Raw genomic sequence first — 27,109 nt, 5'->3', positions numbered from 1 at the left:
ACCCTCCTTCCTCTCGTTTCGCTCTCTTTCACCCACCTTCGTCTCGTTTCGCTCTCTTTCACCCTCCTTCATCTCGTTTCGCTCTCTTTCACCCTCCTTCGTCTCGTTTCGCTCTCTTTCACCCTCCTTCGCCTCGTTTCGCTCTCTTTCACCCTCCTTCGTCTCGTTCCGTTCTCTTTCACCCTCCTTCGACTCCTTTCGCTCTCTTTCACGATCCTTCGTCTCGTTTCGCTCTCTTTCACCCTCCTTCGTCTCGTTTCGCTCTCTTTCACCCTCCTTCGTCTCGTTTCGCTCTCTTTCACCCTCCTTCATCTCGTTTCGCTCTCTTTCACCCTCCTTCGTCTCGTTACGCTCTCTTTCACCCTCCTTCGTCTCGTTCCGTTCTCTTTCACCCTCCTTCGACTCCTTTCGCTCTCTTTCACCCTCCTTCGACTCCTTTCGCTCTCTTTCACCCTCCTTCATCTCGTTTCGCTCTCTTTCACCCTCCTTCGTCTCGTTTCGCCCTATTTCAGCCTCCTTCATCTCGTTTTGCTCTCTTTGACCATCCTTCGTCTCGTTTCACTCTCTTTCACCCTCCTTCCTCTCGTTTCGATCTCTTTCACCCACCTTCATCTCGTTTCGCTCTCTTTCAATCTCCTTCGCCTCGTTTTGCTCTCTTTCATCCTCGTTTGTCTCGTCCAGCTCTCTTTCACCCTCCTTCGACTCGTTTCACTCTCTTACACCCTCCTTCGTCTCGTTTTGCTCTCTTTCACCCTCCTTCGTCTCGTTTCGCTCTCTTTCACCCTCCTTCATCTCGTTTCGCTCTCTTTCACCCTCCTTCGTCTCGTTTCGCTCTCTTTCACCCTCCTTCGTCTCGTTCCGTTCTCTTTCACCCTCCTTCGTCTCGTTTCGCTCTCTTTCACCCTCCTTCGTCTCGTTTCGCTGTCTTTCACCCTCCTTCGTCTCGTTTCGCTCTCTTTCACCCTCCTTCGTCTCGTTTCGCTCTCTTTCACCCTCCTTCATCTCGTTTCGCTCTCTTTCACCCACCTTCGTCTCGTTTCGCTCTCTTTCACCCTCCTTCATCTCGTTTCGCTCTCTTTCACCCTCCTTCGTCTCGTTTCGCTCTGTTTCACCCGCCTTCGTCTCGTTCCGTTCTCTTTCACCCTCCTTCGACTCCTTTCGCTCTCTTTCACCCTCCTTCGACTCCTTTCGCTCTCTTTCACCCTCCTTCATCTCGTTTCGATCTCTTTCACCCACCTTCATCTCGTTTCGCTCTCTTTCAATCTCCTTCGCCTCGTTTCGCTCTCTTTCATCCTCGTTTGTCTCGTCCAGCTCTCTTTCACCCTCCTTCGTCTCGTTTCGCTCTCTTTCACCCTCCTTCGTCTCGTTTCGCTCTCTTTCACCCTCCTTCGTCTCGTTTCGGTCTCTTTCACCCTCCTTCATCTCGTTTCGGTCTCTTGCACCCTCCTTCGCCTCGTTCCGCTCTCTTTCACCCTCCTTCGACTCCTTTCGCTCTCTTTCACCCTCCTTCGTCTCGTTTCGCCCTCTTTCACCCTCCTTCGTCTCGTTTCACCCTCTTTCACCCTCCTTCGTCTCGTTTCGCTCTCTTTCACCCTCCTTCGTCTCTTTTCGCTCTCTTTCACCCTCCTTCGTCTCGTTTCGCTCTCTTTCACCCTCCTTCGTCTCGTTTCGCTCTCTTTCACACTCCTTCGCCTCGTTCCGTTCTCTTTCACCCTCCTTCGTCTCGTTTCGCTCTCTTTCACCCTCCTTCGTCTCGTTTTTCTGTCTTTCACCCTCCTTCGTCTCGTTTCGCTCTCTTTCACCCTCCTTCATCTCGTTTCGCTCTCTTTCACCCATCTTCGTCTCGTTTCGCTCTCTTTCACCATCCTTCGTCTCGTTTCGCTCTCTTTCACCCTCCTTCGTCTCGTTTCGCTCTCTTTCACCCTCCTTCGTCTCGTTTCGCTCTTTTTCACCCTCCTTCATCTCGTTTCGCTCTCTTTCACCCTCCTTCGTCTCGTTTCGCTCTCTTTCACCCTCCTTCGTCTCGTTCCGTTCTCTTTCACCCTCCTTCGACTCCTTTCGCTCTCTTTCACCCTCCTTCGACTCCTTTCGCTCTCTTTCACCCTCCTTCATCTCGTTTCGCTCTCTTTCACCCTCCTTCGTCTCGTTTCGCCCTATTTCAGCCTCCTTCATCTCGTTTCGCTCTCTTTGACCATCCTTCGTCTCGTTTCACTCTCTTTCACCCTCCTTCCTCTCGTTTCGATCTCTTTCACCCACCTTCATCTCGTTTCGCTCTCTTTCAATCTCCTTCGCCTCGTTTCGCTCTCTTTCATCCTCGTTTGTCTCGTCCAGCTCTCTTTCACCCTCCTTCGACTCGTTTCACTCTCTTACACCCTCCTTCGTCTCGTTTTGCTCTCTTTCACCCTCCTTCGTCTCGTTTCGCTCTCTTTCACCCTCCTTCGTCTCGTTTTGCTCTCTTTCACCCTCCTTCGTCTCGTTTCGCTCTCTTTCACCCTCCTTCATCTCGTTTCGCTCTCTTTCACCCTCCTTCGTCTCGTTTCGCTCTCTTTCACCCTCCTTCGTCTCGTTCCGTTCTCTTTCACCCTCCTTCATCTCGTTTCGCTCTCTTTCACCCTCCTTCGTCTCGTATCGCTGTCTTTCACTCTCCTTCGTCTCGTTTCGCTCTCTTTCACCCTCCTTCGTCTCGTTTCGCTCTCTTTCACCCTCCTTCATCTCGTTTCGCTCTCTTTCACCCACCTTCGTCTCGTTTCGCTCTCTTTCACCCTCCTTCATCTCGTTTCGCTCTCTTTCACCCTCCTTTGTCTCGTTTCGCTCTGTTTCACCCTCCTTCGTCTCATTTCGCTCTCTTTCACCCTCCTTCGTCTCGTTCCGTTCTCTTTCACCCTCCTTCGACTCCTTTCGCTCTCTTTCACCATCCTTCGTCTCGTTTCGCTCTCTTTCACCCTCCTTCGTCTCGTTTCGCTCTCTTTCACCCTCCTTCGTCTCGTTTCGCTCTCTTTCACCCTCCTTCATCTCGTTTCGCTCTCTTTCACCCTCCTTCGTCTCGTTTCGCTCTCTTTCACCCTCCTTCGTCTCGTTCCGTTCTCTTTCACCCTCCTTCGACTCCTTTCGCTCTCTTTCACCCTCCTTCGACTCCTTTCGCTCTCTTTCACCCTCCTTCATCTCGTTTCGCTCTCTTTCACCCTCCTTCGTCTCGTTTCGCCCTATTTCAGCCTCCTTCATCTCGTTTCGCTCTCTTTGACCATCCTTCGTCTCGTTTCACTCTCTTTCACCCTCCTTCCTCTCGTTTCGATCTCTTTCACCCACCTTCATCTCGTTTCGCTCTCTTTCAATCTCCTTCGCCTCGTTTCGCTCTCTTTCATCCTCGTTTGTCTCGTCCAGCTCTCTTTCACCCTCCTTCGACTCGTTTCACTCTCTTACACCCTCCTTCGTCTCGTTTCGCTCTCTTTCACCCTCCTTCGTCTCGTTTCGCTCTCTTTCACCCTCCTTCGTCTCGTTTCGGTCTCTTTCACCCTCCTTCATCTCGTTTCGGTCTCTTGCACCCTCCTTCGCCTCGTTCCGCTCTCTTTCACCCTCCTTCGACTCCTTTCGCTCTCTTTCACCCTCCTTCGTCTCGTTTCGCCCTCTTTCACCCTCCTTCGTCTCGTTTCACCCTCTTTCACCCTCCTTCGTCTCGTTTCGCTCTCTTTCACCCTCCTTCGTCTCTTTTCGCTCTCTTTCACCCTCCTTCGTCTCGTTTCGCTCTCTTTCACCCTCCTTCGTCTCGTTTCGCTCTCTTTCACCCTCCTTCGCCTCGTTCCGTTCTCTTTCACCCTCCTTCGACTCCTTTCGCTCTCTTTCACCCTCCTTCGACTCCTTTCGCTCTCTTTCACCCTCCTTCGTCTCGTTTCGCTCTCTTTCACCCTCCTTCATCTCGTTTCGCTCTCTTTCACCCTCCTTCGTCTCGTTTCGCTCTCTTCCACCCTCCTTCGTCTCGTTTTGCTCTCTTTCACCCTCTTTCCTCTCGTTTCGCTCTCTTTCACCCTCCTTCGTCTCGTTTCGCTCTCTTTCACCCTCCTTCGTCTCGTTTCGCTCTCTTTCACCCTCCTTCGCCTCGTTCCGTTCTCTTTCACCCTCCTTCGTCTCGTTTCGCTCTCTTTCACCCTCCTTCGTCTCGTTTCGCTCTCTTTCACCCTCCTTCGTCTCGTTTCGCTCTCTGTCACCCTCCTTCGTCTCGTTTCGCTCTCTTTCACCCTCCTTCGTCTCGTTTCGCTCTCTTCCACCCTCCTTCGTCTCGTTTCACTCTCTTTCACCCTCCTTCCTCTCGTTTCGCTCTCTTTCACCATCCTTCGTCTCGTTTCGCTCTCTTTCACCCTCCTTCGTCTCGTTTTGCTCTCTTTCACCCTCCTTCGTCTCGTTTCGCTCTCTTTCACCCTCCTTCGTCTCGTTTCGCTCTCTTTCACCCTCCTTCGTCTCGTTTCGCTCTCTTTCACCCTCCTTCGTCTCGTTTCGCTGTCTTTCACCCTCCTTCGTCTCGTTTCGCTCTCTTTCACCCTCCTTCGTCTCGTTTCGCTCTCTTTCACCCTCCTTCATCTCGTTTCGCTCTCTTTCACCCACCTTCGTCTCGTTTCGCTCTCTTTCACCCTCCTTCATCTCGTTTCGCTCTCTTTCACCCTCCTTCGTCTCGTTTCGCTCTCTTTCACCCTCCTTCGTCTCGTTTCGCTCTCTTTCACCCTCCTTCGTCTCGTTCCGTTCTCTTTCACCCTCCTTCGACTCCTTTCGCTCTCTTTCACCATCCTTCGTCTCGTTTCGCTCTCTTTCACCCTCCTTCGTCTCGTTTCGCTCTCTTTCACCCTCCTTCGTCTCGTTTCGCTCTCTTTCACCCTCCTTCATCTCGTTTCGCTCTCTTTCACCCTCCTTCGTCTCGTTACGCTCTCTTTCACCCTCCTTCATCTCGTTCCGTTCTCTTTCACCCTCCTTCGACTCCTTTCGCTCTCTTTCACCCTCCTTCGACTCCTTTCGCTCTCTTTCACCCTCCTTCATCTCGTTTCGCTCTCTTTCACCCTCCTTCGTCTCGTTTCGCCCTATTTCAGCCTCCTTCATCTCGTTTTGCTCTCTTTGACCATCCTTCGTCTCGTTTCACTCTCTTTCACCCTCCTTCCTCTCGTTTCGATCTCTTTCACCCACCTTCATCTCGTTTCGCTCTCTTTCAATCTCCTTCGCCTCGTTTTGCTCTCTTTCATCCTCGTTTGTCTCGTCCAGCTCTCTTTCACCCTCCTTCGACTCGTTTCACTCTCTTACACCCTCCTTCATCTCGTTTCGCTCTCTTTCACCCTCCTTCGTCTCGTTTCGCTCTCTTTCACCCTCCTTCATCTCGTTTCGCTCTCTTTCACCCTCCTTCGTCTCGTTTCGCTCTCTTTCACCCTCCTTCGTCTCGTTCCGTTCTCTTTCACCCTCCTTCGTCTCGTTTCGCTCTCTTTCACCCTCCTTCGTCTCGTTTCGCTGTCTTTCACCCTCCTTCGTCTCGTTTCGCTCTCTTTCACCCTCCTTCGTCTCGTTTCGCTCTCTTTCACCCTCCTTCATCTCGTTTCGCTCTCTTTCACCCACCTTCGTCTCGTTTCGCTCTCTTTCACCCTCCTTCATCTCGTTTCGCTCTCTTTCACCCTCCTTCGTCTCGTTTCGCTCTGTTTCACCCTCCTTCGTCTCGTTCCGTTCTCTTTCACCCTCCTTCGACTCCTTTCGCTCTCTTTCACCCTCCTTCGACTCCTTTCGCTCTCTTTCACCCTCCTTCATCTCGTTTCGATCTCTTTCACCCACCTTCATCTCGTTTCGCTCTCTTTCAATCTCCTTCGCCTCGTTTCGCTCTCTTTCATCCTCGTTTGTCTCGTCCAGCTCTCTTTCACCCTCCTTCGACTCGTTTCACTCTCTTACACCCTCCTTCGTCTCGTTTCGCTCTCTTTCACCCTCCTTCGTCTCGTTTCGCTCTCTTTCACCCTCCTTCGTCTCGTTTCGGTCTCTTTCACCCTCCTTCATCTCGTTTCGGTCTCTTGCACCCTCCTTCGCCTCGTTCCGCTCTCTTTCACCCTCCTTCGACTCCTTTCGCTCTCTTTCACCCTCCTTCGTCTCGTTTCGCCCTCTTTCACCCTCCTTCGTCTCGTTTCACCCTCTTTCACCCTCCTTCGTCTCGTTTCGCTCTCTTTCACCCTCCTTCGTCTCTTTTCGCTCTCTTTCACCCTCCTTCGTCTCGTTTCGCTCTCTTTCACCCTCCTTCGTCTCGTTTCGCTCTCTTTCACCCTCCTTCGCCTCGTTCCGTTCTCTTTCACCCTCCTTCGTCTCGTTTCGCTCTCTTTCACCCTCCTTCGTCTCGTTTTTCTGTCTTTCACCCTCCTTCGTCTCGTTTCGCTCTCTTTCACCCTCCTTCATCTCGTTTCGCTCTCTTTCACCCATCTTCGTCTCGTTTCGCTCTCTTTCACCATCCTTCGTCTCGTTTCGCTCTCTTTCACCCTCCTTCGTCTCGTTTCGCTCTCTTTCACCCTCCTTCGTCTCGTTTCGCTCTTTTTCACCCTCCTTCATCTCGTTTCGCTCTCTTTCACCCTCCTTCGTCTCGTTTCGCTCTCTTTCACCCTCCTTCGTCTCGTTCCGTTATCTTTCACCCTCCTTCGACTCCTTTCGCTCTCTTTCACCCTCCTACGACTCCTTTCGCTCTCTTTCACCCTCCTTCCTCTCGTTTCGATCTCTTTCACCCACCTTCATCTCGTTTCGCTCTCTTTCAGTCTCCTTCGCCTCGTTTAGCTCTCTTTCATCCTCGTTTGTCTCGTCCAGCTCTCTTTCACCCTCCTTCGACTCGTTTCACTCTCTTACACCCTCCTTCGTCTCGTTTTGCTCTCTTTCACCCTCCTTCGTCTCGTTTCGCTCTCTTTCACCCTCCTTCATCTCGTTTCGCTCTCTTTCACCCTCCTTCGTCTCGTTTCGCTCTCTTTCACCCTCCTTCGTCTCGTTACGTTCTCTTTCACCCTCCTTCATCTCGTTTCGCTCTCTTTCACCCTCCTTCGTCTCGTATCGCTGTCTTTCACCCTCCTTCGTCTCGTTTCGCTCTCTTTCACCCTCCTTCGTCTTGTTTCGCTCTCTTTCACCCTCCTTCATCTCGTTTCGCTCTCTTTCACCCACCTTCGTCTCGTTTCGCTCTCTTTCACCCTCCTTCATCTCGTTTCGCTCTCTTTCACCCTCCTTCGTCTCGTTTCGCTCTGTTTCACCCTCCTTCGTCTCGTTTCGCTCTCTTTCACCCTCCTTCGTCTCGTTCCGTTCTCTTTCACCCTCCTTCGACTCCTTTCGCTCTCTTTCACCATCCTTCGTCTCGTTTCGCTCTCTTTCACCCTCCTTCGTCTCGTTTCGCTCTCTTTCACCCTCCTTCGTCTCGTTTCGCTCTCTTTCACCCTCCTTCATCTCGTTTCGCTCTCTTTCACCCTCCTTCGTCTCGTTTCGCTCTCTTTCACCCTCCTTCGTCTCGTTCCGTTCTCTTTCACCCTCCTTCGACTCCTTTCGCTCTCTTTCACCCTCCTTCGACTCCTTTCGCTCTCTTTCACCCTCCTTCATCTCGTTTCGCTCTCTTTCACCCTCCTTCGTCTCGTTTCGCCCTATTTCAGCCTCCTTCATCTCGTTTCGCTCTCTTTGACCATCCTTCGTCTCGTTTCACTCTCTTTCACCCTCCTTCCTCTCGTTTCGATCTCTTTCACCCACCTTCATCTCGTTTCGCTCTCTTTCAATCTCCTTCGCCTCGTTTCGCTCTCTTTCATCCTCGTTTGTCTCGTCCAGCTCTCTTTCACCCTCCTTCGACTTGTTGCACTCTCTTACACCCTCCTTCGTCTCGTTTCGCTCTCTTTCACCCTCCTTCGTCTCGTTTCGCTCTCTTTCACCCTCCTTCGTCTCGTTTCGGTCTCTTTCACCCTCCTTCATCTCGTTTCGGTCTCTTGCACCCTCCTTCGCCTCGTTCCGCTCTCTTTCACCCTCCTTCGACTCCTTTCGCTCTCTTTCACCCTCCTTCGTCTCGTTTCGCCCTCTTTCACCCTCCTTCGTCTCGTTTCACCCTCTTTCACCCTCCTTCGTCTCGTTTCGCTCTCTTTCACCCTCCTTCGACTCCTTTCGCTCTCTTTCACCCTCCTTCGTCTCGTTTCGCTCTCTTTCACCCTCCTTCGTCTCGTTTCGCTCTCTTTCACCCTCCTTCGTCTCGTTTCGCTCTCTTCCACCCTCCTTCGTCTCGTTTTGCTCTCTTTCACCCTCTTTCCTCTCGTTTCGCTCTCTTTCACCCTCCTTCGTCTCGTTTCGCTCTCTTTCACCCTCCTTCGTCTCGTTTCGCTCTCTTTCACCCTCCTTCGCCTCGTTCCGTTCTCTTTCACCCTCCTTCGTCTCGTTTCGCTCTCTTTCACCCTCCTTCGTCTCGTTTTTCTGTCTTTCACCCTCCTTCGTCTCGTTTCGCTCTCTTTCACCCTCCTTCGTCTCGTTCCGTTCTCTTTCACCCTCCTTCGACTCCTTTCGCTCTCTTTCACCCTCCTTCGAATCGTTTCGCTCTCTTTCACCCTCCTTCGTCTCGTTTCACTCTCTTTCACCCTCCTTGTCTCGTTTCGCTCTCTTTCACCCTCCTTCATCTCGTTTCGGTCTCTTGCACCCTCCTTCGCCTCGTTCCGCTCTCTTTCACCCTCCTTCGACTCCTTTCGCTCTCTTTCACCCTCCTTCGTCTCGTTTCGCCCTCTTTCACCCTCCTTCGTCTCGTTTCACCCTCTTTCACCCTCCTTCGTCTCGTTTCGCTCTCTTTCACCCTCCTTCGTCTCTTTTCGCTCTCTTTCACCCTCCTTCGTCTCGTTTCGCTCTCTTTCACCCTCCTTCGTCTCGTTTCGCTCTCTTTCACCCTCCTTCGCCTCGTTCCGTTCTCTTTCACCCTCCTTCGTCTCGTTTCGCTCTCTTTCACCCTCCTTCGTCTCGTTTTTCTGTCTTTCACCCTCCTTCGTCTCGTTTCGCTCTCTTTCACCCTCCTTCATCTCGTTTCGCTCTCTTTCACCCATCTTCGTCTCGTTTCGCTCTCTTTCACCATCCTTCGTCTCGTTTCGCTCTCTTTCACCCTCCTTCGTCTCGTTTCGCTCTCTTTCACCCTCCTTCGTCTCGTTTCGCTCTTTTTCACCCTCCTTCATCTCGTTTCGCTCTCTTTCACCCTCCTTCGTCTCGTTTCGCTCTCTTTCACCCTCCTTCGTCTCGTTCCGTTATCTTTCACCCTCCTTCGACTCCTTTCGCTCTCTTTCACCCTCCTACGACTCCTTTCGCTCTCTTTCACCCTCCTTCCTCTCGTTTCGATCTCTTTCACCCACCTTCATCTCGTTTCGCTCTCTTTCAGTCTCCTTCGCCTCGTTTCGCTCTCTTTCATCCTCGTTTGTCTCGTCCAGCTCTCTTTCACCCTCCTTCGACTCGTTTCACTCTCTTACACCCTCCTTCGTCTCGTTTTGCTCTCTTTCACCCTCCTTCGTCTCGTTTCGCTCTCTTTCACCCTCCTTCATCTCGTTTCGCTCTCTTTCACCCTCCTTCGTCTCGTTTCGCTCTCTTTCACCCTCCTTCGTCTCGTTACGTTCTCTTTCACCCTCCTTCATCTCGTTTCGCTCTCTTTCACCCTCCTTCGTCTCGTATCGCTGTCTTTCACCCTCCTTCGTCTCGTTTCGCTCTCTTTCACCCTCCTTCGTCTTGTTTCGCTCTCTTTCACCCTCCTTCATCTCGTTTCGCTCTCTTTCACCCACCTTCGTCTCGTTTCGCTCTCTTTCACCCTCCTTCATCTCGTTTCGCTCTCTTTCACCCTCCTTCGTCTCGTTTCGCTCTGTTTCACCCTCCTTCGTCTCGTTTCGCTCTCTTTCACCCTCCTTCGTCTCGTTCCGTTCTCTTTCACCCTCCTTCGACTCCTTTCGCTCTCTTTCACCATCCTTCGTCTCGTTTCGCTCTCTTTCACCCTCCTTCGTCTCGTTTCGCTCTCTTTCACCCTCCTTCGTCTCGTTTCGCTCTCTTTCACCCTCCTTCATCTCGTTTCGCTCTCTTTCACCCTCCTTCGTCTCGTTTCGCTCTCTTTCACCCTCCTTCGTCTCGTTCCGTTCTCTTTCACCCTCCTTCGACTCCTTTCGCTCTCTTTCACCCTCCTTCGACTCCTTTCGCTCTCTTTCACCCTCCTTCATCTCGTTTCGCTCTCTTTCACCCTCCTTCGTCTCGTTTCGCCCTATTTCAGCCTCCTTCATCTCGTTTCGCTCTCTTTGACCATCCTTCGTCTCGTTTCACTCTCTTTCACCCTCCTTCCTCTCGTTTCGATCTCTTTCACCCACCTTCATCTCGTTTCGCTCTCTTTCAATCTCCTTCGCCTCGTTTCGCTCTCTTTCATCCTCGTTTGTCTCGTCCAGCTCTCTTTCACCCTCCTTCGACTTGTTGCACTCTCTTACACCCTCCTTCGTCTCGTTTCGCTCTCTTTCACCCTCCTTCGTCTCGTTTCGCTCTCTTTCACCCTCCTTCGTCTCGTTTCGGTCTCTTTCACCCTCCTTCATCTCGTTTCGGTCTCTTGCACCCTCCTTCGCCTCGTTCCGCTCTCTTTCACCCTCCTTCGACTCCTTTCGCTCTCTTTCACCCTCCTTCGTCTCGTTTCGCCCTCTTTCACCCTCCTTCGTCTCGTTTCACCCTCTTTCACCCTCCTTCGTCTCGTTTCGCTCTCTTTCACCCTCCTTCGACTCCTTTCGCTCTCTTTCACCCTCCTTCGTCTCGTTTCGCTCTCTTTCACCCTCCTTCGTCTCGTTTCGCTCTCTTTCACCCTCCTTCGTCTCGTTTCGCTCTCTTCCACCCTCCTTCGTCTCGTTTTGCTCTCTTTCACCCTCTTTCCTCTCGTTTCGCTCTCTTTCACCCTCCTTCGTCTCGTTTCGCTCTCTTTCACCCTCCTTCGTCTCGTTTCGCTCTCTTTCACCCTCCTTCGCCTCGTTCCGTTCTCTTTCACCCTCCTTCGTCTCGTTTCGCTCTCTTTCACCCTCCTTCGTCTCGTTTTTCTGTCTTTCACCCTCCTTCGTCTCGTTTCGCTCTCTTTCACCCTCCTTCGTCTCGTTCCGTTCTCTTTCACCCTCCTTCGACTCCTTTCGCTCTCTTTCACCCTCCTTCGAATCGTTTCGCTCTCTTTCACCCTCCTTCGTCTCGTTTCACTCTCTTTCACCCTCCTTGTCTCGTTTCGCTCTCTTTCACCCTCCTTCGTCTCGTTTCGCTCTCTTTCACCCACCTTCGTCTCGTTTCGCTCTCTTTCGCCCTCCTTCGCCTCGTTTCGCTCTCTTTCACCCTCCTTCATCTCGTTTCGCTCTCTTTGACCCTCCTTCGTCTGCTTTCACTCTCTTTCACCCTCCTTCCTCTCGTTTCGATCTCTTTCACCCACCTTCATCTCGTTTCGCTCTCTTTCAACCTCCTTCGCCTCGTTTCGCTCTCTTTCATCCTCGTTTGTCTCGTCCAGCTCTCTTTCACCCTCCTTCGACTCGTTTCACTCTCTTTCAACCTCCTTCGTCTCGTTTCGCTCTCTTTCACCCTCCTTCGTCTCGTTTCGCTCTCTTTCACCCTCCTTCGTCTCGTTTCGGTCTCTTTCACCATCCTTCGTCTCGTTTCGGTCTCTTTCACCCTCCTTCGCCTCGTTCTGCTCTCTTTCACCCTCCTTCGACTCCTTTCGCTCTCTGTCACCCTCCTTCGTCTCGTTTCGCTCTCTTTCACCCTCCTTCGTCTCGTTTCGCTCTCTTCCACCCTCCTTCGTCTCGTTTCGCTCTCTTTCACCCTCCTTCCTCTCGTTTCGCTCTCTTTCACCCTCCTTCATCTCGTTTCGCTCTCTTTCACCCTCCTTCGTCTCGTTTCGCTCTCTTCCACCCTCCTTCGTCTCGTTTCGCTCTCTTTCACCCTCCTTCCTCTCGTTTCGCTCTCTTTCACCCTCCTTCATCTCGTTTCGCTCTCTTTCACCCTCCTTCGTCTCGTTTCGCTCTCTTCCACCCTCCTTCGTCTCGTTTCGCTGTCTTTCACCCTCTTTCGTCTCGTTTCGCTCTCTTTCACCCTCCTTCGTCTCGTTTCGCTCTCTTTCACCCTCCTTCGTCTCGTCTCGCTCTCTTTCACCCTCCTTCGTCTCGTTTCGCTCTCTTTCACCCTCCTTCGTCTCGTTTCGCTCTCTTTCACCCTCCTTCGTCTCGTTTCGCTCTCTTTCACCATCCTTCGTCTCGTTTCGCTCTCTTTCACCCTCCTTCGTCTCGTTTTGCTCTCTTTCACCCTCCTTCGTCTCGTTTCGCTCTCTTTCACCCTCCTTCATCTCGTTTCGCTCTCTTTCACCCTCCTTCGTCTCGTTTCGCTCTCTTTCACCCTCCTTCGTCTCGTTTCGCTGTCTTTCACCCTCCTTCGTCTCGTTTCGCTCTCTTTCACCCTCCTTCGTCTCGTTTCGCTCTCTTTCACCCTCCTTCATCTCGTTTCGCTCTCTTTCACCCACCTTCGTCTCGTTTCGCTCTCTTTCACCCTCCTTCATGTCGTTTCGCTCTCTTTCACCCTCCTTCGTCTCGTTTCGCTCTCTTTCACCCTCCTTCGTCTCGTTTCGCTCTCTTTCACCCTCCTTCGTCTCGTTCCGTTCTCTTTCACCCTCCTTCGACTCCTTTCGCTCTCTTTCACCATCCTTCGTCTCGTTTCGCTCTCTTTCACCCTCCTTCGTCTCGTTTCGCTCTCTTTCACCCTCCTTCGTCTCGTTTCGCTCTCTTTCACCCTCCTTCATCTCGTTTCGCTCTCTTTCACCCTCCTTCGTCTCGTTACGCTCTCTTTCACCCTCCTTCGTCTCGTTCCGTTCTCTTTCACCCTCCTTCGACTCCTTTCGCTCTCTTTCACCCTCCTTCGACTCCTTTCGCTCTCTTTCACCCTCCTTCATCTCGTTTCGCTCTCTTTCACCCTCCTTCGTCTCGTTTCGCCCTATTTCAGCCTCCTTCATCTCGTTTTGCTCTCTTTGACCATCCTTCGTCTCGTTTCACTCTCTTTCACCCTCCTTCCTCTCGTTTCGATCTCTTTCACCCACCTTCATCTCGTTTCGCTCTCTTTCAATCTCCTTCGCCTCGTTTTGCTCTCTTTCATCCTCGTTTGTCTCGTCCAGCTCTCTTTCACCCTCCTTCGACTCGTTTCACTCTCTTACACCCTCCTTCGTCTCGTTTTGCTCTCTTTCACCCTCCTTCGTCTCGTTTCGCTCTCTTTCACCCTCCTTCATCTCGTTTCGCTCTCTTTCACCCTCCTTCGTCTCGTTTCGCTCTCTTTCACCCTCCTTCGTCTCGTTCCGTTCTCTTTCACCCTCCTTCGTCTCGTTTCGCTCTCTTTCACCCTCCTTCGTCTCGTTTCGCTGTCTTTCACCCTCCTTCGTCTCGTTTCGCTCTCTTTCACCCTCCTTCGTCTCGTTTCGCTCTCTTTCACCCTCCTTCATCTCGTTTCGCTCTCTTTCACCCACCTTCGTCTCGTTTCGCTCTCTTTCACCCTCCTTCATCTCGTTTCGCTCTCTTTCACCCTCCTTCGTCTCGTTTCGCTCTTTTTCACCCTCCTTCATCTCGTTTCGCTCTCTTTCACCCTCCTTCGTCTCGTTTCGCTCTCTTTCACCCTCCTTCGTCTCGTTCCGTTATCTTTCACCCTCCTTCGACTCCTTTCGCTCTCTTTCACCCTCCTACGACTCCTTTCGCTCTCTTTCACCCTCCTTCCTCTCGTTTCGATCTCTTTCACCCACCTTCATCTCGTTTCGCTCTCTTTCAGTCTCCTTCGCCTCGTTTCGCTCTCTTTCATCCTCGTTTGTCTCGTCCAGCTCTCTTTCACCCTCCTTCGACTCGTTTCACTCTCTTACACCCTCCTTCGTCTCGTTTTGCTCTCTTTCACCCTCCTTCGTCTCGTTTCGCTCTCTTTCACCCTCCTTCATCTCGTTTCGCTCTCTTTCACCCTCCTTCGTCTCGTTTCGCTCTCTTTCACCCTCCTTCGTCTCGTTACGTTCTCTTTCACCCTCCTTCATCTCGTTTCGCTCTCTTTCACCCTCCTTCGTCTCGTATCGCTGTCTTTCACCCTCCTTCGTCTCGTTTCGCTCTCTTTCACCCTCCTTCGTCTCGTTTCGCTCTCTTTCACCCTCCTTCATCTCGTTTCGCTCTCTTTCACCCACCTTCGTCTCGTTTCGCTCTCTTTCACCCTCCTTCATCTCGTTTCGCTCTCTTTCACCCTCCTTCGTCTCGTTTCGCTCTGTTTCACCCTCCTTCGTCTCGTTTCGCTCTCTTTCACCCTCCTTCGTCTCGTTCCGTTCTCTTTCACCCTCCTTCGACTCCTTTCGCTCTCTTTCACCATCCTTCGTCTCGTTTCGCTCTCTTTCACCCTCCTTCGTCTCGTTTCGCTCTCTTTCACCCTCCTTCGTCTCGTTTCGCTCTCTTTCACCCTCCTTCATCTCGTTTCGCTCTCTTTCACCCTCCTTCGTCTCGTTTCGCTCTCTTTCACCCTCCTTCGTCTCGTTCCGTTCTCTTTCACCCTCCTTCGACTCCTTTCGCTCTCTTTCACCCTCCTTCGACTCCTTTCGCTCTCTTTCACCCTCCTTCATCTCGTTTCGCTCTCTTTCACCCTCCTTCGTCTCGTTTCGCCCTATTTCAGCCTCCTTCATCTCGTTTCGCTCTCTTTGACCATCCTTCGTCTCGTTTCACTCTCTTTCACCCTCCTTCCTCTCGTTTCGATCTCTTTCACCCACCTTCATCTCGTTTCGCTCTCTTTCAATCTCCTTCGCCTCGTTTCGCTCTCTTTCATCCTCGTTTGTCTCGTCCAGCTCTCTTTCACCCTCCTTCGACTTGTTGCACTCTCTTACACCCTCCTTCGTCTCGTTTCGCTCTCTTTCACCCTCCTTCGTCTCGTTTCGCTCTCTTTCACCCTCCTTCGTCTCGTTTCGGTCTCTTTCACCCTCCTTCATCTCGTTTCGGTCTCTTGCACCCTCCTTCGCCTCGTTCCGCTCTCTTTCACCCTCCTTCGACTCCTTTCGCTCTCTTTCACCCTCCTTCGTCTCGTTTCGCCCTCTTTCACCCTCCTTCGTCTCGTTTCACCCTCTTTCACCCTCCTTCGTCTCGTTTCGCTCTCTTTCACCCTCCTTCGACTCCTTTCGCTCTCTTTCACCCTCCTTCGTCTCGTTTCGCTTTCTTTCACCCTCCTTCGTCTCGTTTCGCTCTCTTTCACCCTCCTTCGTCTCGTTTCGCTCTCTTCCACCCTCCTTCGTCTCGTTTTGCTCTCTTTCACCCTCTTTCCTCTCGTTTCGCTCTCTTTCACCCTCCTTCGTCTCGTTTCGCTCTCTTTCACCCTCCTTCGTCTCGTTTCGCTCTCTTTCACCCTCCTTCGCCTCGTTCCGTTCTCTTTCACCCTCCTTCGTCTCGTTTCGCTCTCTTTCACCCTCCTTCGTCTCGTTTTTCTGTCTTTCACCCTCCTTCGTCTCGTTTCGCTCTCTTTCACCGTCCTTCGTCTCGTTCCGTTCTCTTTCACCCTCCTTCGACTCCTTTCGCTCTCTTTCACCCTCCTTCGAATCGTTTCGCTCTCTTTCACCCTCCTTCGTCTCGTTTCACTCTCTTTCACCCTCCTTGTCTCGTTTCGCTCTCTTTCACCCTCCTTCGTCTCGTTTCGCTCTCTTTCACCCACCTTCGTCTCGTTTCGCTCTCTTTCGCCCTCCTTCGCCTCGTTTCGCTCTCTTTCACCCTCCTTCATCTCGTTTCGCTCTCTTTGACCCTCCTTCGTCTGCTTTCACTCTCTTTCACCCTCCTTCCTCTCGTTTCGATCTCTTTCACCCACCTTCATCTCGTTTCGCTCTCTTTCAACCTCCTTCGCCTCGTTTCGCTCTCTTTCATCCTCGTTTGTCTCGTCCAGCTCTCTTTCACCCTCCTTCGACTCGTTTCACTCTCTTTCAACCTCCTTCGTCTCGTTTCGCTCTCTTTCACCCTCCTTCGTCTCGTTTCGCTCTCTTTCACCCTCCTTCGTCTCGTTTCGGTCTCTTTCACCATCCTTCGTCTCGTTTCGGTCTCTTTCACCCTCCTTCGCCTCGTTCTGCTCTCTTTCACCCTCCTTCGACTCCTTTCGCTCTCTGTCACCCTCCTTCGTCTCGTTTCGCTCTCTTTCACCCTCCTTCGTCTCGTTTCGCTCTCTTCCACCCTCCTTCGTCTCGTTTCGCTCTCTTTCACCCTCCTTCCTCTCGTTTCGCTCTCTTTCACCCTCCTTCATCTCGTTTCGCTCTCTTTCACCCTCCTTCGTCTCGTTTCGCTCTCTTCCACCCTCCTTCGTCTCGTTTCGCTCTCTTTCACCCTCCTTCCTCTCGTTTCGCTCTCTTTCACCCTCCTTCATCTCGTTTCGCTCTCTTTCACCCTCCTTCGTCTCGTTTCGCTCTCTTCCACCCTCCTTCGTCTCGTTTCGCTGTCTTTCACCCTCTTTCGTCTCGTTTCGCTCTCTTTCACCCTCCTTCGTCTCGTTTCGCTCTCTTTCACCCTCCTTCGTCTCGTCTCGCTCTCTTTCACCCTCCTTCGTCTCGTTTCGCTCTCTTTCACCCTCCTTCGTCTCGTTTCGCTCTCTTTCACCCTCCTTCGTCTCGTTTCGCTCTCTTTCACCATCCTTCGTCTCGTTTCGCTCTCTTTCACCCTCCTTCGTCTCGTTTTGCTCTCTTTCACCCTCCTTCGTCTCGTTTCGCTCTCTTTCACCCTCCTTCATCTCGTTTCGCTCTCTTTCACCCTCCTTCGTCTCGTTTCGCTCTCTTTCACCCTCCTTCGTCTCGTTTCGCTGTCTTTCACCCTCCTTCGTCTCGTTTCGCTCTCTTTCACCCTCCTTCGTCTCGTTTCGCTCTCTTTCACCCTCCTTCATCTCGTTTCGCTCTCTTTCACCCACCTTCGTCTCGTTTCGCTCTCTTTCACCCTCCTTCATCTCGTTTCGCTCTCTTTCACCCTCCTTCGTCTCGTTTCGCTCTCTTTCACCCTCCTTCGTCTCGTTTCGCTCTCTTTCACCCTCCTTCGTCTCGTTCCGTTCTCTTTCACCCTCCTTCGACTCCTTTCGCTCTCTTTCACCATCCTTCGTCTCGTTTCGCTCTCTTTCACCCTCCTTCGTCTCGTTTCGCTCTCTTTCACCCTCCTTCGTCTCGTTTCGCTCTCTTTCACCCTCCTTCATCTCGTTTCGCTCTCTTTCACCCTCCTTCGTCTCGTTACGCTCTCTTTCACCCTCCTTCGTCTCGTTCCGTTCTCTTTCACCCTCCTTCGACTCCTTTCGCTCTCTTTCACCCTCCTTCGACTCCTTTCGCTCTCTTTCACCCTCCTTCATCTCGTTTCGCTCTCTTTCACCCTCCTTCGTCTCGTTTCGCCCTATTTCAGCCTCCTTCATCTCGTTTTGCTCTCTTTGACCATCCTTCGTCTCGTTTCACTCTCTTTCACCCTCCTTCCTCTCGTTTCGATCTCTTTCACCCACCTTCATCTCGTTTCGCTCTCTTTCAATCTCCTTCGCCTCGTTTTGCTCTCTTTCATCCTCGTTTGTCTCGTCCAGCTCTCTTTCACCCTCCTTCGACTCGTTTCACTCTCTTACACCCTCCTTCGTCTCGTTTTGCTCTCTTTCACCCTCCTTCGTCTCGTTTCGCTCTCTTTCACCCTCCTTCATCTCGTTTCGCTCTCTTTCACCCTCCTTCGTCTCGTTTCGCTCTCTTTCACCCTCCTTCGTCTCGTTCCGTTCTCTTTCACCCTCCTTCGTCTCGTTTCGCTCTCTTTCACCCTCCTTCGTCTCGTTTCGCTGTCTTTCACCCTCCTTCGTCTCGTTTCGCTCTCTTTCACCCTCCTTCGTCTCGTTTCGCTCTCTTTCACCCTCCTTCATCTCGTTTCGCTCTCTTTCACCCACCTTCGTCTCGTTTCGCTCTCTTTCACCCTCCTTCATCTCGTTTCGCTCTCTTTCACCCTCCTTCGTCTCGTTTCGCTCTGTTTCACCCTCCTTCGTCTCGTTCCGTTCTCTTTCACCCTCCTTCGACTCCTTTCGCTCTCTTTCACCCTCCTTCGACTCCTTTCGCTCTCTTTCACCCTCCTTCATCTCGTTTCGATCTCTTTCACCCACCTTCATCTCGTTTCGCTCTCTTTCAATCTCCTTCGCCTCGTTTCGCTCTCTTTCATCCTCGTTTGTCTCGTCCAGCTCTCTTTCACCCTCCTTCGACTCGTTTCACTCTCTTACACCCTCCTTCGTCTCGTTTCGGTCTCTTTCACCCTCCTTCATCTCGTTTCGGTCTCTTGCACCCTCCTTCGCCTCGTTCCGCTCTCTTTCACCCTCCTTCGACTCCTTTCGCTCTCTTTCACCCTCCTTCGTCTCGTTTCGCCCTCTTTCACCCTCCTTCGTCTCGTTTCACCCTCTTTCACCCTCCTTCGTCTCGTTTCGCTCTCTTTCACCCTCCTTCGTCTCTTTTCGCTCTCTTTCACCCTCCTTCGTCTCGTTTCGCTCTCTTTCACCCTCCTTCGTCTCGTTTCGCTCTCTTTCACCCTCCTTCGCCTCGTTCCGTTCTCTTTCACACTCCTTCGTCTCGTTTCGCTCTCTTTCACCCTCCTTCGTCTCGTTTTTCTGTCTTTCACCCTCCTTCGTCTCGTTTCGCTCTCTTTCACCCTCCTTCATCTCGTTTCGCTCTCTTTCACCCATCTTCATCTCGTTTCGCTCTCTTTCACCATCCTTCGTCTCGTTTCGCTCTCTTTCACCCTCCTTCGTCTCGTTTCGCTCTCTTTCACCCTCCTTCGTCTCGTTTCGCTCTTTTTCACCCTCCTTCATCTCGTTTCGCTCTCTTTCACCCTCCTTCGTCTCGTTTCGCTCTCTTTCACCCTCCTTCGTCTCGTTCCGTTCTCTTTCACCCTCCTTCGACTCCTTTCGCTCTCTTTCACCCTCCTTCGACTCCTTTCGCTCTCTTTCACCCTCCTTCATCTCGTTTCGCTCTCTTTCACCCTCCTTCGTCTCGTTTCGCCCTATTTCAGCCTCCTTCATCTCGTTTCGCTCTCTTTGACCATCCTTCGTCTCGTTTCACTCTCTTTCACCCTCCTTCCTCTCGTTTCGATCTCTTTCACCCACCTTCATCTCGTTTCGCTCTCTTTCAATCTCCTTCGCCTCGTTTCGCTCTCTTTCATCCTCGTTTGTCTCGTCCAGCTCTCTTTCACCCTCCTTCGACTCGTTTCACTCTCTTACACCCTCCTTCGTCTCGTTTTGCTCTCTTTCACCCTCCTTCGTCTCGTTTCGCTCTCTTTCACCCTCCTTCATCTCGTTTCGCTCTCTTTCACCCTCCTTCGTCTCGTTTCGCTCTCTTTCACCCTCCTTCGTCTCGTTCCGTTCTCTTTCACGCTCTTTCATCTCGTTTCGCTCTCTTTCACCCTCCTTCGTCTCGTATCGCTGTCTTTCACCCTCCTTCGTCTCGTTTCGCTCTCTTTCACCCTCCTTCGTCTCGTTTCGCTCTCTTTCACCCTCCTTCATCTCGTTTCGCTCTCTTTCACCCACCTTCGTCTCGTTTCGCTCTCTTTCACCCTCCTTCATCTCGTTTCGCTCTCTTTCACCCTCCTTCGTCTCGTTTCGCTCTGTTTCACCCTCCTTCGTCTCGTTTCGCTCTCTTTCACCCTCCTTCGTCTCGTTCCGTTCTCTTTCACCCTCCTTCGACTCCTTTCGCTCTCTTTCACCATCCTTCGTCTCGTTTCGCTCTCTTTCACCCTCCTTCGTCTCGTTTCGCTCTCTTTCACCCTCCTTCGTCTCGTTTCGCTCTCTTTCACCCTCCTTCATCTCGTTTCGCTCTCTTTCACCCTCCTTCGTCTCGTTTCGCTCTCTTTCACCCTCCTTCGTCTCGTTCCGTTCTCTTTCACCCTCCTTCGACTCCTTTCGCTCTCTTTCACCCTCCTTCGACTCCTTTCGCTCTCTTTCACCCTCCTTCATCTCGTTTCGCTCTCTTTCACCCTCCTTCGTCTCGTTTCGCCCTATTTCAGCCTCCTTCATCTCGTTTCGCTCTCTTTGACCATCCTTCGTCTCGTTTCACTCTCTTTCACCCTCCTTCCTCTCGTTTCGATCTCTTTCACCCACCTTCATCTCGTTTCGCTCTCTTTCAATCTCCTTCGCCTCGTTTCGCTCTCTTTCATCCTCGTTTGTCTCGTCCAGCTCTCTTTCACCCTCCTTCGACTCGTTTCACTCTCTTACACCCTCCTTCGTCTCGTTTCGCTCTCTTTCACCCTCCTTCGTCTCGTTTCGCTCTCTTTCACCCTCCTTCGTCTCGTTTCGGTCTCTTTCACCCTCCTTCATCTCGTTTCGGTCTCTTGCACCCTCCTTCGCCTCGTTCCGCTCTCTTTCACCCTCCTTCGACTCCTTTCGCTCTCTTTCACCCTCCTTCGTCTCGTTTCGCCCTCTTTCACCCTCCTTCGTCTCGTTTCACCCTCTTTCACCCTCCTTCGTCTCGTTTCGCTCTCTTTCACCCTCCTTCGTCTCTTTTCGCTCTCTTTCACCCTCCTTCGTCTCGTTTCGCTCTCTTTCACCCTCCTTCGTCTCGTTTCGCTCTCTTTCACCCTCCTTCGCCTCGTTCCGTTCTCTTTCACCCTCCTTCGACTCCTTTCGCTCTCTTTCACCCTCCTTCGACTCCTTTCGCTCTCTTTCACCCTCCTTCGTCTCGTTTCGCTCTCTTTCACCCTCCTTCGTCTCGTTTCGCTCTCTTTCACCCTCCTTCGTCTCGTTTCGCTCTCTTCCACCCTCCTTCGTCTCGTTTTGCTCTCTTTCACCCTCTTTCCTCTCGTTTCGCTCTCTTTCACCCTCCTTCGTCTCGTTTCGCTCTCTTTCACCCTCCTTCGTCTCGTTTCGCTCTCTTTCACCCTCCTTCGCCTCGTTCCGTTCTCTTTCACCCTCCTTCGTCTCGTTTCGCTCTCTTTCACCCTCCTTCGTCTCGTTTTTCTGTCTTTCACCCTCCTTCGTCTCGTTTCGCTCTCTTTCACCCTCCTTCGTCTCGTTCCGTTCTCTTTCACCCTCCTTCGACTCCTTTCGCTCTCTTTCACCCTCCTTCGAATCGTTTCGCTCTCTTTCACCCTCCTTCGTCTCGTTTCGCTCTCTTTCACCCTCCTTGTCTCGTTTCGCTCTCTTTCACCCTCCTTCGTCTCGTTTCGCTCTCTTTCACCCACCTTCGTCTCGTTTCGCTCTCTTTCGCCCTCCTTCGCCTCGTTTCGCTCTCTTTCACCCTCCTTCATCTCGTTTCGCTCTCTTTGACCCTCCTTCGTCTCGTTTCGCCCTCTTTCACCCTCCTTCGTCTCGTTTCACCCTCTTTCACCCTCCTTCGTCTCGTTTCGCTCTCTTTCACCCTCCTTCGTCTCTTTTCGCTCTCTTTCACCCTCCTTCGTCTCGTTTCGCTCTCTTTCACCCTCCTTCGTCTCGTTTCGCTCTCTTTCACCCTCCTTCGCCTCGTTCCGTTCTCTTTCACACTCCTTCGTCTCGTTTCGCTCTCTTTCACCCTCCTTCGTCTCGTTTTTCTGTCTTTCACCCTCCTTCGTCTCGTTTCGCTCTCTTTCACCCTCCTTCATCTCGTTTCGCTCTCTTTCACCCATCTTCATCTCGTTTCGCTCTCTTTCACCATCCTTCGTCTCGTTTCGCTCTCTTTCACCCTCCTTCGTCTCGTTTCGCTCTCTTTCACCCTCCTTCGTCTCGTTTCGCTCTTTTTCACCCTCCTTCATCTCGTTTCGCTCTCTTTCACCCTCCTTCGTCTCGTTTCGCTCTCTTTCACCCTCCTTCATCTCGTTCCGTTCTCTTTCACCCTCCTTCGACTCCTTTCGCTCTCTTTCACCCTCCTTCGACTCCTTTCGCTCTCTTTCACCCTCCTTCATCTCGTTTCGCTCTCTTTCACCCTCCTTCGTCTCGTTTCGCCCTATTTCAGCCTCCTTCATCTCGTTTCGCTCTCTTTGACCATCCTTCGTCTCGTTTCACTCTCTTTCACCCTCCTTCCTCTCGTTTCGATCTCTTTCACCCACCTTCATCTCGTTTCGCTCTCTTTCAATCTCCTTCGCCTCGTTTCGCTCTCTTTCATCCTCGTTTGTCTCGTCCAGCTCTCTTTCACCCTCCTTCGACTCGTTTCACTCTCTTACACCCTCCTTCGTCTCGTTTTGCTCTCTTTCACCCTCCTTCGTCTCGTTTCGCTCTCTTTCACCCTCCTTCATCTCGTTTCGCTCTCTTTCACCCTCCTTCGTCTCGTTTCGCTCTCTTTCACCCTCCTTCGTCTCGTTCCGTTCTCTTTCACGCTCTTTCATCTCGTTTCGCTCTCTTTCACCCTCCTTCGTCTCGTATCGCTGTCTTTCACCCTCCTTCGTCTCGTTTCGCTCTCTTTCACCCTCCTTCGTCTCGTTTCGCTCTCTTTCACCCTCCTTCATCTCGTTTCGCTCTCTTTCACCCACCTTCGTCTCGTTTCGCTCTCTTTCACCCTCCTTCATCTCGTTTCGCTCTCTTTCACCCTCCTTCGTCTCGTTTCGCTCTGTTTCACCCTCCTTCGTCTCGTTTCGCTCTCTTTCACCCTCCTTCGTCTCGTTCCGTTCTCTTTCACCCTCCTTCGACTCCTTTCGCTCTCTTTCACCATCCTTCGTCTCGTTTCGCTCTCTTTCACCCTCCTTCGTCTCGTTTCGCTCTCTTTCACCCTCCTTCGTCTCGTTTCGCTCTCTTTCACCCTCCTTCATCTCGTTTCGCTCTCTTTCACCCTCCTTCGTCTCGTTTCGCTCTCTTTCACCCTCCTTCGTCTCGTTCCGTTCTCTTTCACCCTCCTTCGACTCCTTTCGCTCTCTTTCACCCTCCTTCGACTCCTTTCGCTCTCTTTCACCCTCCTTCATCTCGTTTCGCTCTCTTTCACCCTCCTTCGTCTCGTTTCGCCCTATTTCAGCCTCCTTCATCTCGTTTCGCTCTCTTTGACCATCCTTCGTCTCGTTTCACTCTCTTTCACCCTCCTTCCTCTCGTTTCGATCTCTTTCACCCACCTTCATCTCGTTTCGCTCTCTTTCAATCTCCTTCGCCTCGTTTCGCTCTCTTTCATCCTCGTTTGTCTCGTCCAGCTCTCTTTCACCCTCCTTCGACTCGTTTCACTCTCTTACACCCTCCTTCGTCTCGTTTCGCTCTCTTTCACCCTCCTTCGTCTCGTTTCGCTCTCTTTCACCCTCCTTCGTCTCGTTTCGGTCTCTTTCACCCTCCTTCATCTCGTTTCGGTCTCTTGCACCCTCCTTCGCCTCGTTCCGCTCTCTTTCACCCTCCTTCGACTCCTTTCGCTCTCTTTCACCCTCCTTCGTCTCGTTTCGCCCTCTTTCACCCTCCTTCGTCTCGTTTCACCCTCTTTCACCCTCCTTCGTCTCGTTTCGCTCTCTTTCACCCTCCTTCGTCTCTTTTCGCTCTCTTTCACCCTCCTTCGTCTCGTTTCGCTCTCTTTCACCCTCCTTCGTCTCGTTTCGCTCTCTTTCACCCTCCTTCGCCTCGTTCCGTTCTCTTTCACCCTCCTTCGACTCCTTTCGCTCTCTTTCACCCTCCTTCGACTCCTTTCGCTCTCTTTCACCCTCCTTCGTCTCGTTTCGCTCTCTTTCACCCTCCTTCGTCTCGTTTCGCTCTCTTTCACCCTCCTTCGTCTCGTTTCGCTCTCTTCCACCCTCCTTCGTCTCGTTTTGCTCTCTTTCACCCTCTTTCCTCTCGTTTCGCTCTCTTTCACCCTCCTTCGTCTCGTTTCGCTCTCTTTCACCCTCCTTCGTCTCGTTTCGCTCTCTTTCACCCTCCTTCGCCTCGTTCCGTTCTCTTTCACCCTCCTTCGTCTCGTTTCGCTCTCTTTCACCCTCCTTCGTCTCGTTTTTCTGTCTTTCACCCTCCTTCGTCTCGTTTCGCTCTCTTTCACCCTCCTTCGTCTCGTTCCGTTCTCTTTCACCCTCCTTCGACTCCTTTCGCTCTCTTTCACCCTCCTTCGAATCGTTTCGCTCTCTTTCACCCTCCTTCGTCTCGTTTCGCTCTCTTTCACCCTCCTTGTCTCGTTTCGCTCTCTTTCACCCTCCTTCGTCTCGTTTCGCTCTCTTTCACCCACCTTCGTCTCGTTTCGCTCTCTTTCGCCCTCCTTCGCCTCGTTTCGCTCTCTTTCACCCTCCTTCATCTCGTTTCGCTCTCTTTGACCCTCCTTCGTCTGCTTTCACTCTCTTTCACCCTCCTTCCTCTCGTTTCGATCTCTTTTACCCACCTTCATCTCGTTTCGCTCTCTTTCAACCTCCTTCGCCTCGTTTCGCTCTCTTTCATCCTCGTTTGTCTCGGCCAGCTCTCTTTCACCCTCCTTCGACTCGTTTCACTCTCTTTCAACCTCCTTCGTCTCCTTTCGCTCTCTTTCACCCTCCTTCGTCTCGTTTCGCTCTCTTTCACCCTCCTTCGTCTCGTTTCGGTCTCTTTCACCATCCTTCGTCTCGTTTCGGTCTCTTTCACCCTCCTTCGCCTCGTTCTGCTCTCTTTCACCCTCCTTCGACTCCTTTCGCTCTCTGTCACCCTCCTTCGTCTCGTTTCGCTCTCTTTCACCCTCCTTCGTCTCGTTTCGCTCTCTTCCACCCTCCTTCGTCTCGTTTCGCTCTCTTTCACCCTCCTTCCTCTCGTTTCGCTCTCTTTCACCCTCCTTCATCTCGTTTCGCTCTCTTTCACCCTCCTTCGTCTCGTTTCGCTCTCTTCCACCCTCCTTCGTCTCGTTTCGCTGTCTTTCACCCTCTTTCGTCTCGTTTCGCTCTCTTTCACCCTCCTTCGTCTCGTTTCGCTCTCTTTCACCCTCCTTCGTCTCGTCTCGCTCTCTTTCACCCTCCTTCGTCTCGTTTCGCTCTCTTTCACCCTCCTTCATCTCGTTTCGCTCTCTTTCACCCTCCTTCGTCTCGTTTCGCTCTCTTTCACCATCCTTCGTCTCGTTTCGCTCTCTTTCACCCTCCTTCGTCTCGTTTTGCTCTCTTTCACCCTCCTTCGTCTCGTTTCGCTCTCTTTCACCCTCCTTCATCTCGTTTCGCTCTCTTTCACCCTCCTTCGTCTCGTTTCGCTCTCTTTCACCCTCCTTCGTCTCGTTTCGCTGTCTTTCACCCTCCTTCGTCTCGTTTTGCTCTCTTTCACCCTCCTTCGTCTCGTTTCGCTCTCTTTCACCCTCCTTCATCTCGTTTCGCTCTCTTTCACCCACCTTCGTCTCGTTTCGCTCTCTTTCACCCTCCTTCATCTCGTTTCGCTCTCTTTCACCCTCCTTCGTCTCGTTTCGCTCTCTTTCACCCTCCTTCGTCTCGTTTCGCTCTCTTTCACCCTCCTTCGTCTCGTTCCGTTCTCTTTCACCCTCCTTCGACTCCTTTCGCTCTCTTTCACCATCCTTCATCTCGTTTCGCTCTCTTTCACCCTCCTTCATCTCGTTTCGCTCTCTTTCACCCTCCTTCGTCTCGTTTCGCTCTCTTTCACCCTCCTTCATCTCGTTTCGCTCTCTTTCACCCTCCTTCGTCTCGTTACGCTCTCTTTCACCCTCCTTCGTCTCGTTCCGTTCTCTTTCACCCTCCTTCGACTCCTTTCGCTCTCTTTCACCCTCCTTCGACTCCTTTCGCTCTCTTTCACCCTCCTTCATCTCGTTTCGCTCTCTTTCACCCTCCTTCGTCTCGTTTCGCCCTATTTCAGCCTCCTTCATCTCGTTTTGCTCTCTTTGACCATCCTTCGTCTCGTTTCACTCTCTTTCACCCTCCTTCCTCTCGTTTCGATCTCTTTCACCCACCTTCATCTCGTTTCGCTCTCTTTCAATCTCCTTCGCCTCGTTTTGCTCTCTTTCATCCTCGTTTGTCTCGTCCAGCTCTCTTTCACCCTCCTTCGACTCGTTTCACTCTCTTACACCCTCCTTCGTCTCGTTTTGCTCTCTTTCACCCTCCTTCGTCTCGTTTCGCTCTCTTTCACCCTCCTTCATCTCGTTTCGCTCTCTTTCACCCTCCTTCGTCTCGTTTCGCTCTCTTTCACCCTCCTTCGTCTCGTTCCGTTCTCTTTCACCCTCCTTCGTCTCGTTTCGCTCTCTTTCACCCTCCTTCGTCTCGTTTCGCTCTCTTTCACCCTCCTTCGTCTCGTTTCGCTCTCTTTCACCCTCCTTCGTCTCGTTTCGCTCTCTTTCACCCTCCTTCATCTCGTTTCGCTCTCTTTCACCCACCTTCGTCTCGTTTCGCTCTCTTTCACCCTCCTTCATCTCGTTTCGCTCTCTTTCACCCTCCTTCGTCTCGTTTCGCTCTGTTTCACCCTCCTTCGTCTCGTTCCGTTCTCTTTCACCCTCCTTCGACTCCTTTCGCTCTCTTTCACCCTCCTTCGACTCCTTTCGCTCTCTTTCACCCTCCTTCATCTCGTTTCGATCTCTTTCACCCACCTTCATCTCGTTTCGCTCTCTTTCAATCTCCTTCGCCTCGTTTCGCTCTCTTTCATCCTCGTTTGTCTCGTCCAGCTCTCTTTCACCCTCCTTCGACTCGTTTCACTCTCTTACACCCTCCTTCGTCTCGTTTCGCTCTCTTTCACCCTCCTTCGTCTCGTTTCGCTCTCTTTCACCCTCCTTCGTCTCGTTTCGGTCTCTTTCACCCTCCTTCAGCTCGTTTCGGTCTCTAGCACCCTCCTTCGCCTCGTTCCGCTCTCTTTTACCCTCCTTCGACTCCTTTCGCTCTCTTTCACCCTCCTTCGTCTCGTTTCGCCCTCTTTCACCCTCCTTCGTCTCGTTTCACCCTCTTTCACCCTCCTTCGTCTCGTTTCGCTCTCTTTCACCCTCCTTCGTCTCTTTTCGCTCTCTTTCACCCTCCTTCGTCTCGTTTCGCTCTCTTTCACCCTCCTTCGTCTCGTTTCGCTCTCTTTCACCCTCCTTCGCCTCGTTCCGTTCTCTTTCACCCTCCTTCGTCTCGTTTCGCTCTCTTTCACCCTCCTTCGTCTCGCTTTTCTGTCTTTCACCCTCCTTCGTCTCGTTTCGCTCTCTTTCACCCTCCTTCATCTCGTTAAGCTCTCTTTCACCCATCTTCGTCTCGTTTCGCTCTCTTTCACCCTCCTTCATCTCGTTTCGCTCTCTTTCACCCTCCTTCGTCTCGTTTCGCTCTGTTTCACCCTCCTTCGTCTCGTTTCGCTC

This window comes from Scyliorhinus torazame, chromosome 15 (assembly GCF_047496885.1).
Source record: "Scyliorhinus torazame isolate Kashiwa2021f chromosome 15, sScyTor2.1, whole genome shotgun sequence".
NCBI classification, from domain to species: domain Eukaryota; kingdom Metazoa; phylum Chordata; class Chondrichthyes; order Carcharhiniformes; family Scyliorhinidae; genus Scyliorhinus; species Scyliorhinus torazame.
This window is presented reverse-complemented; position numbering follows the sequence as displayed.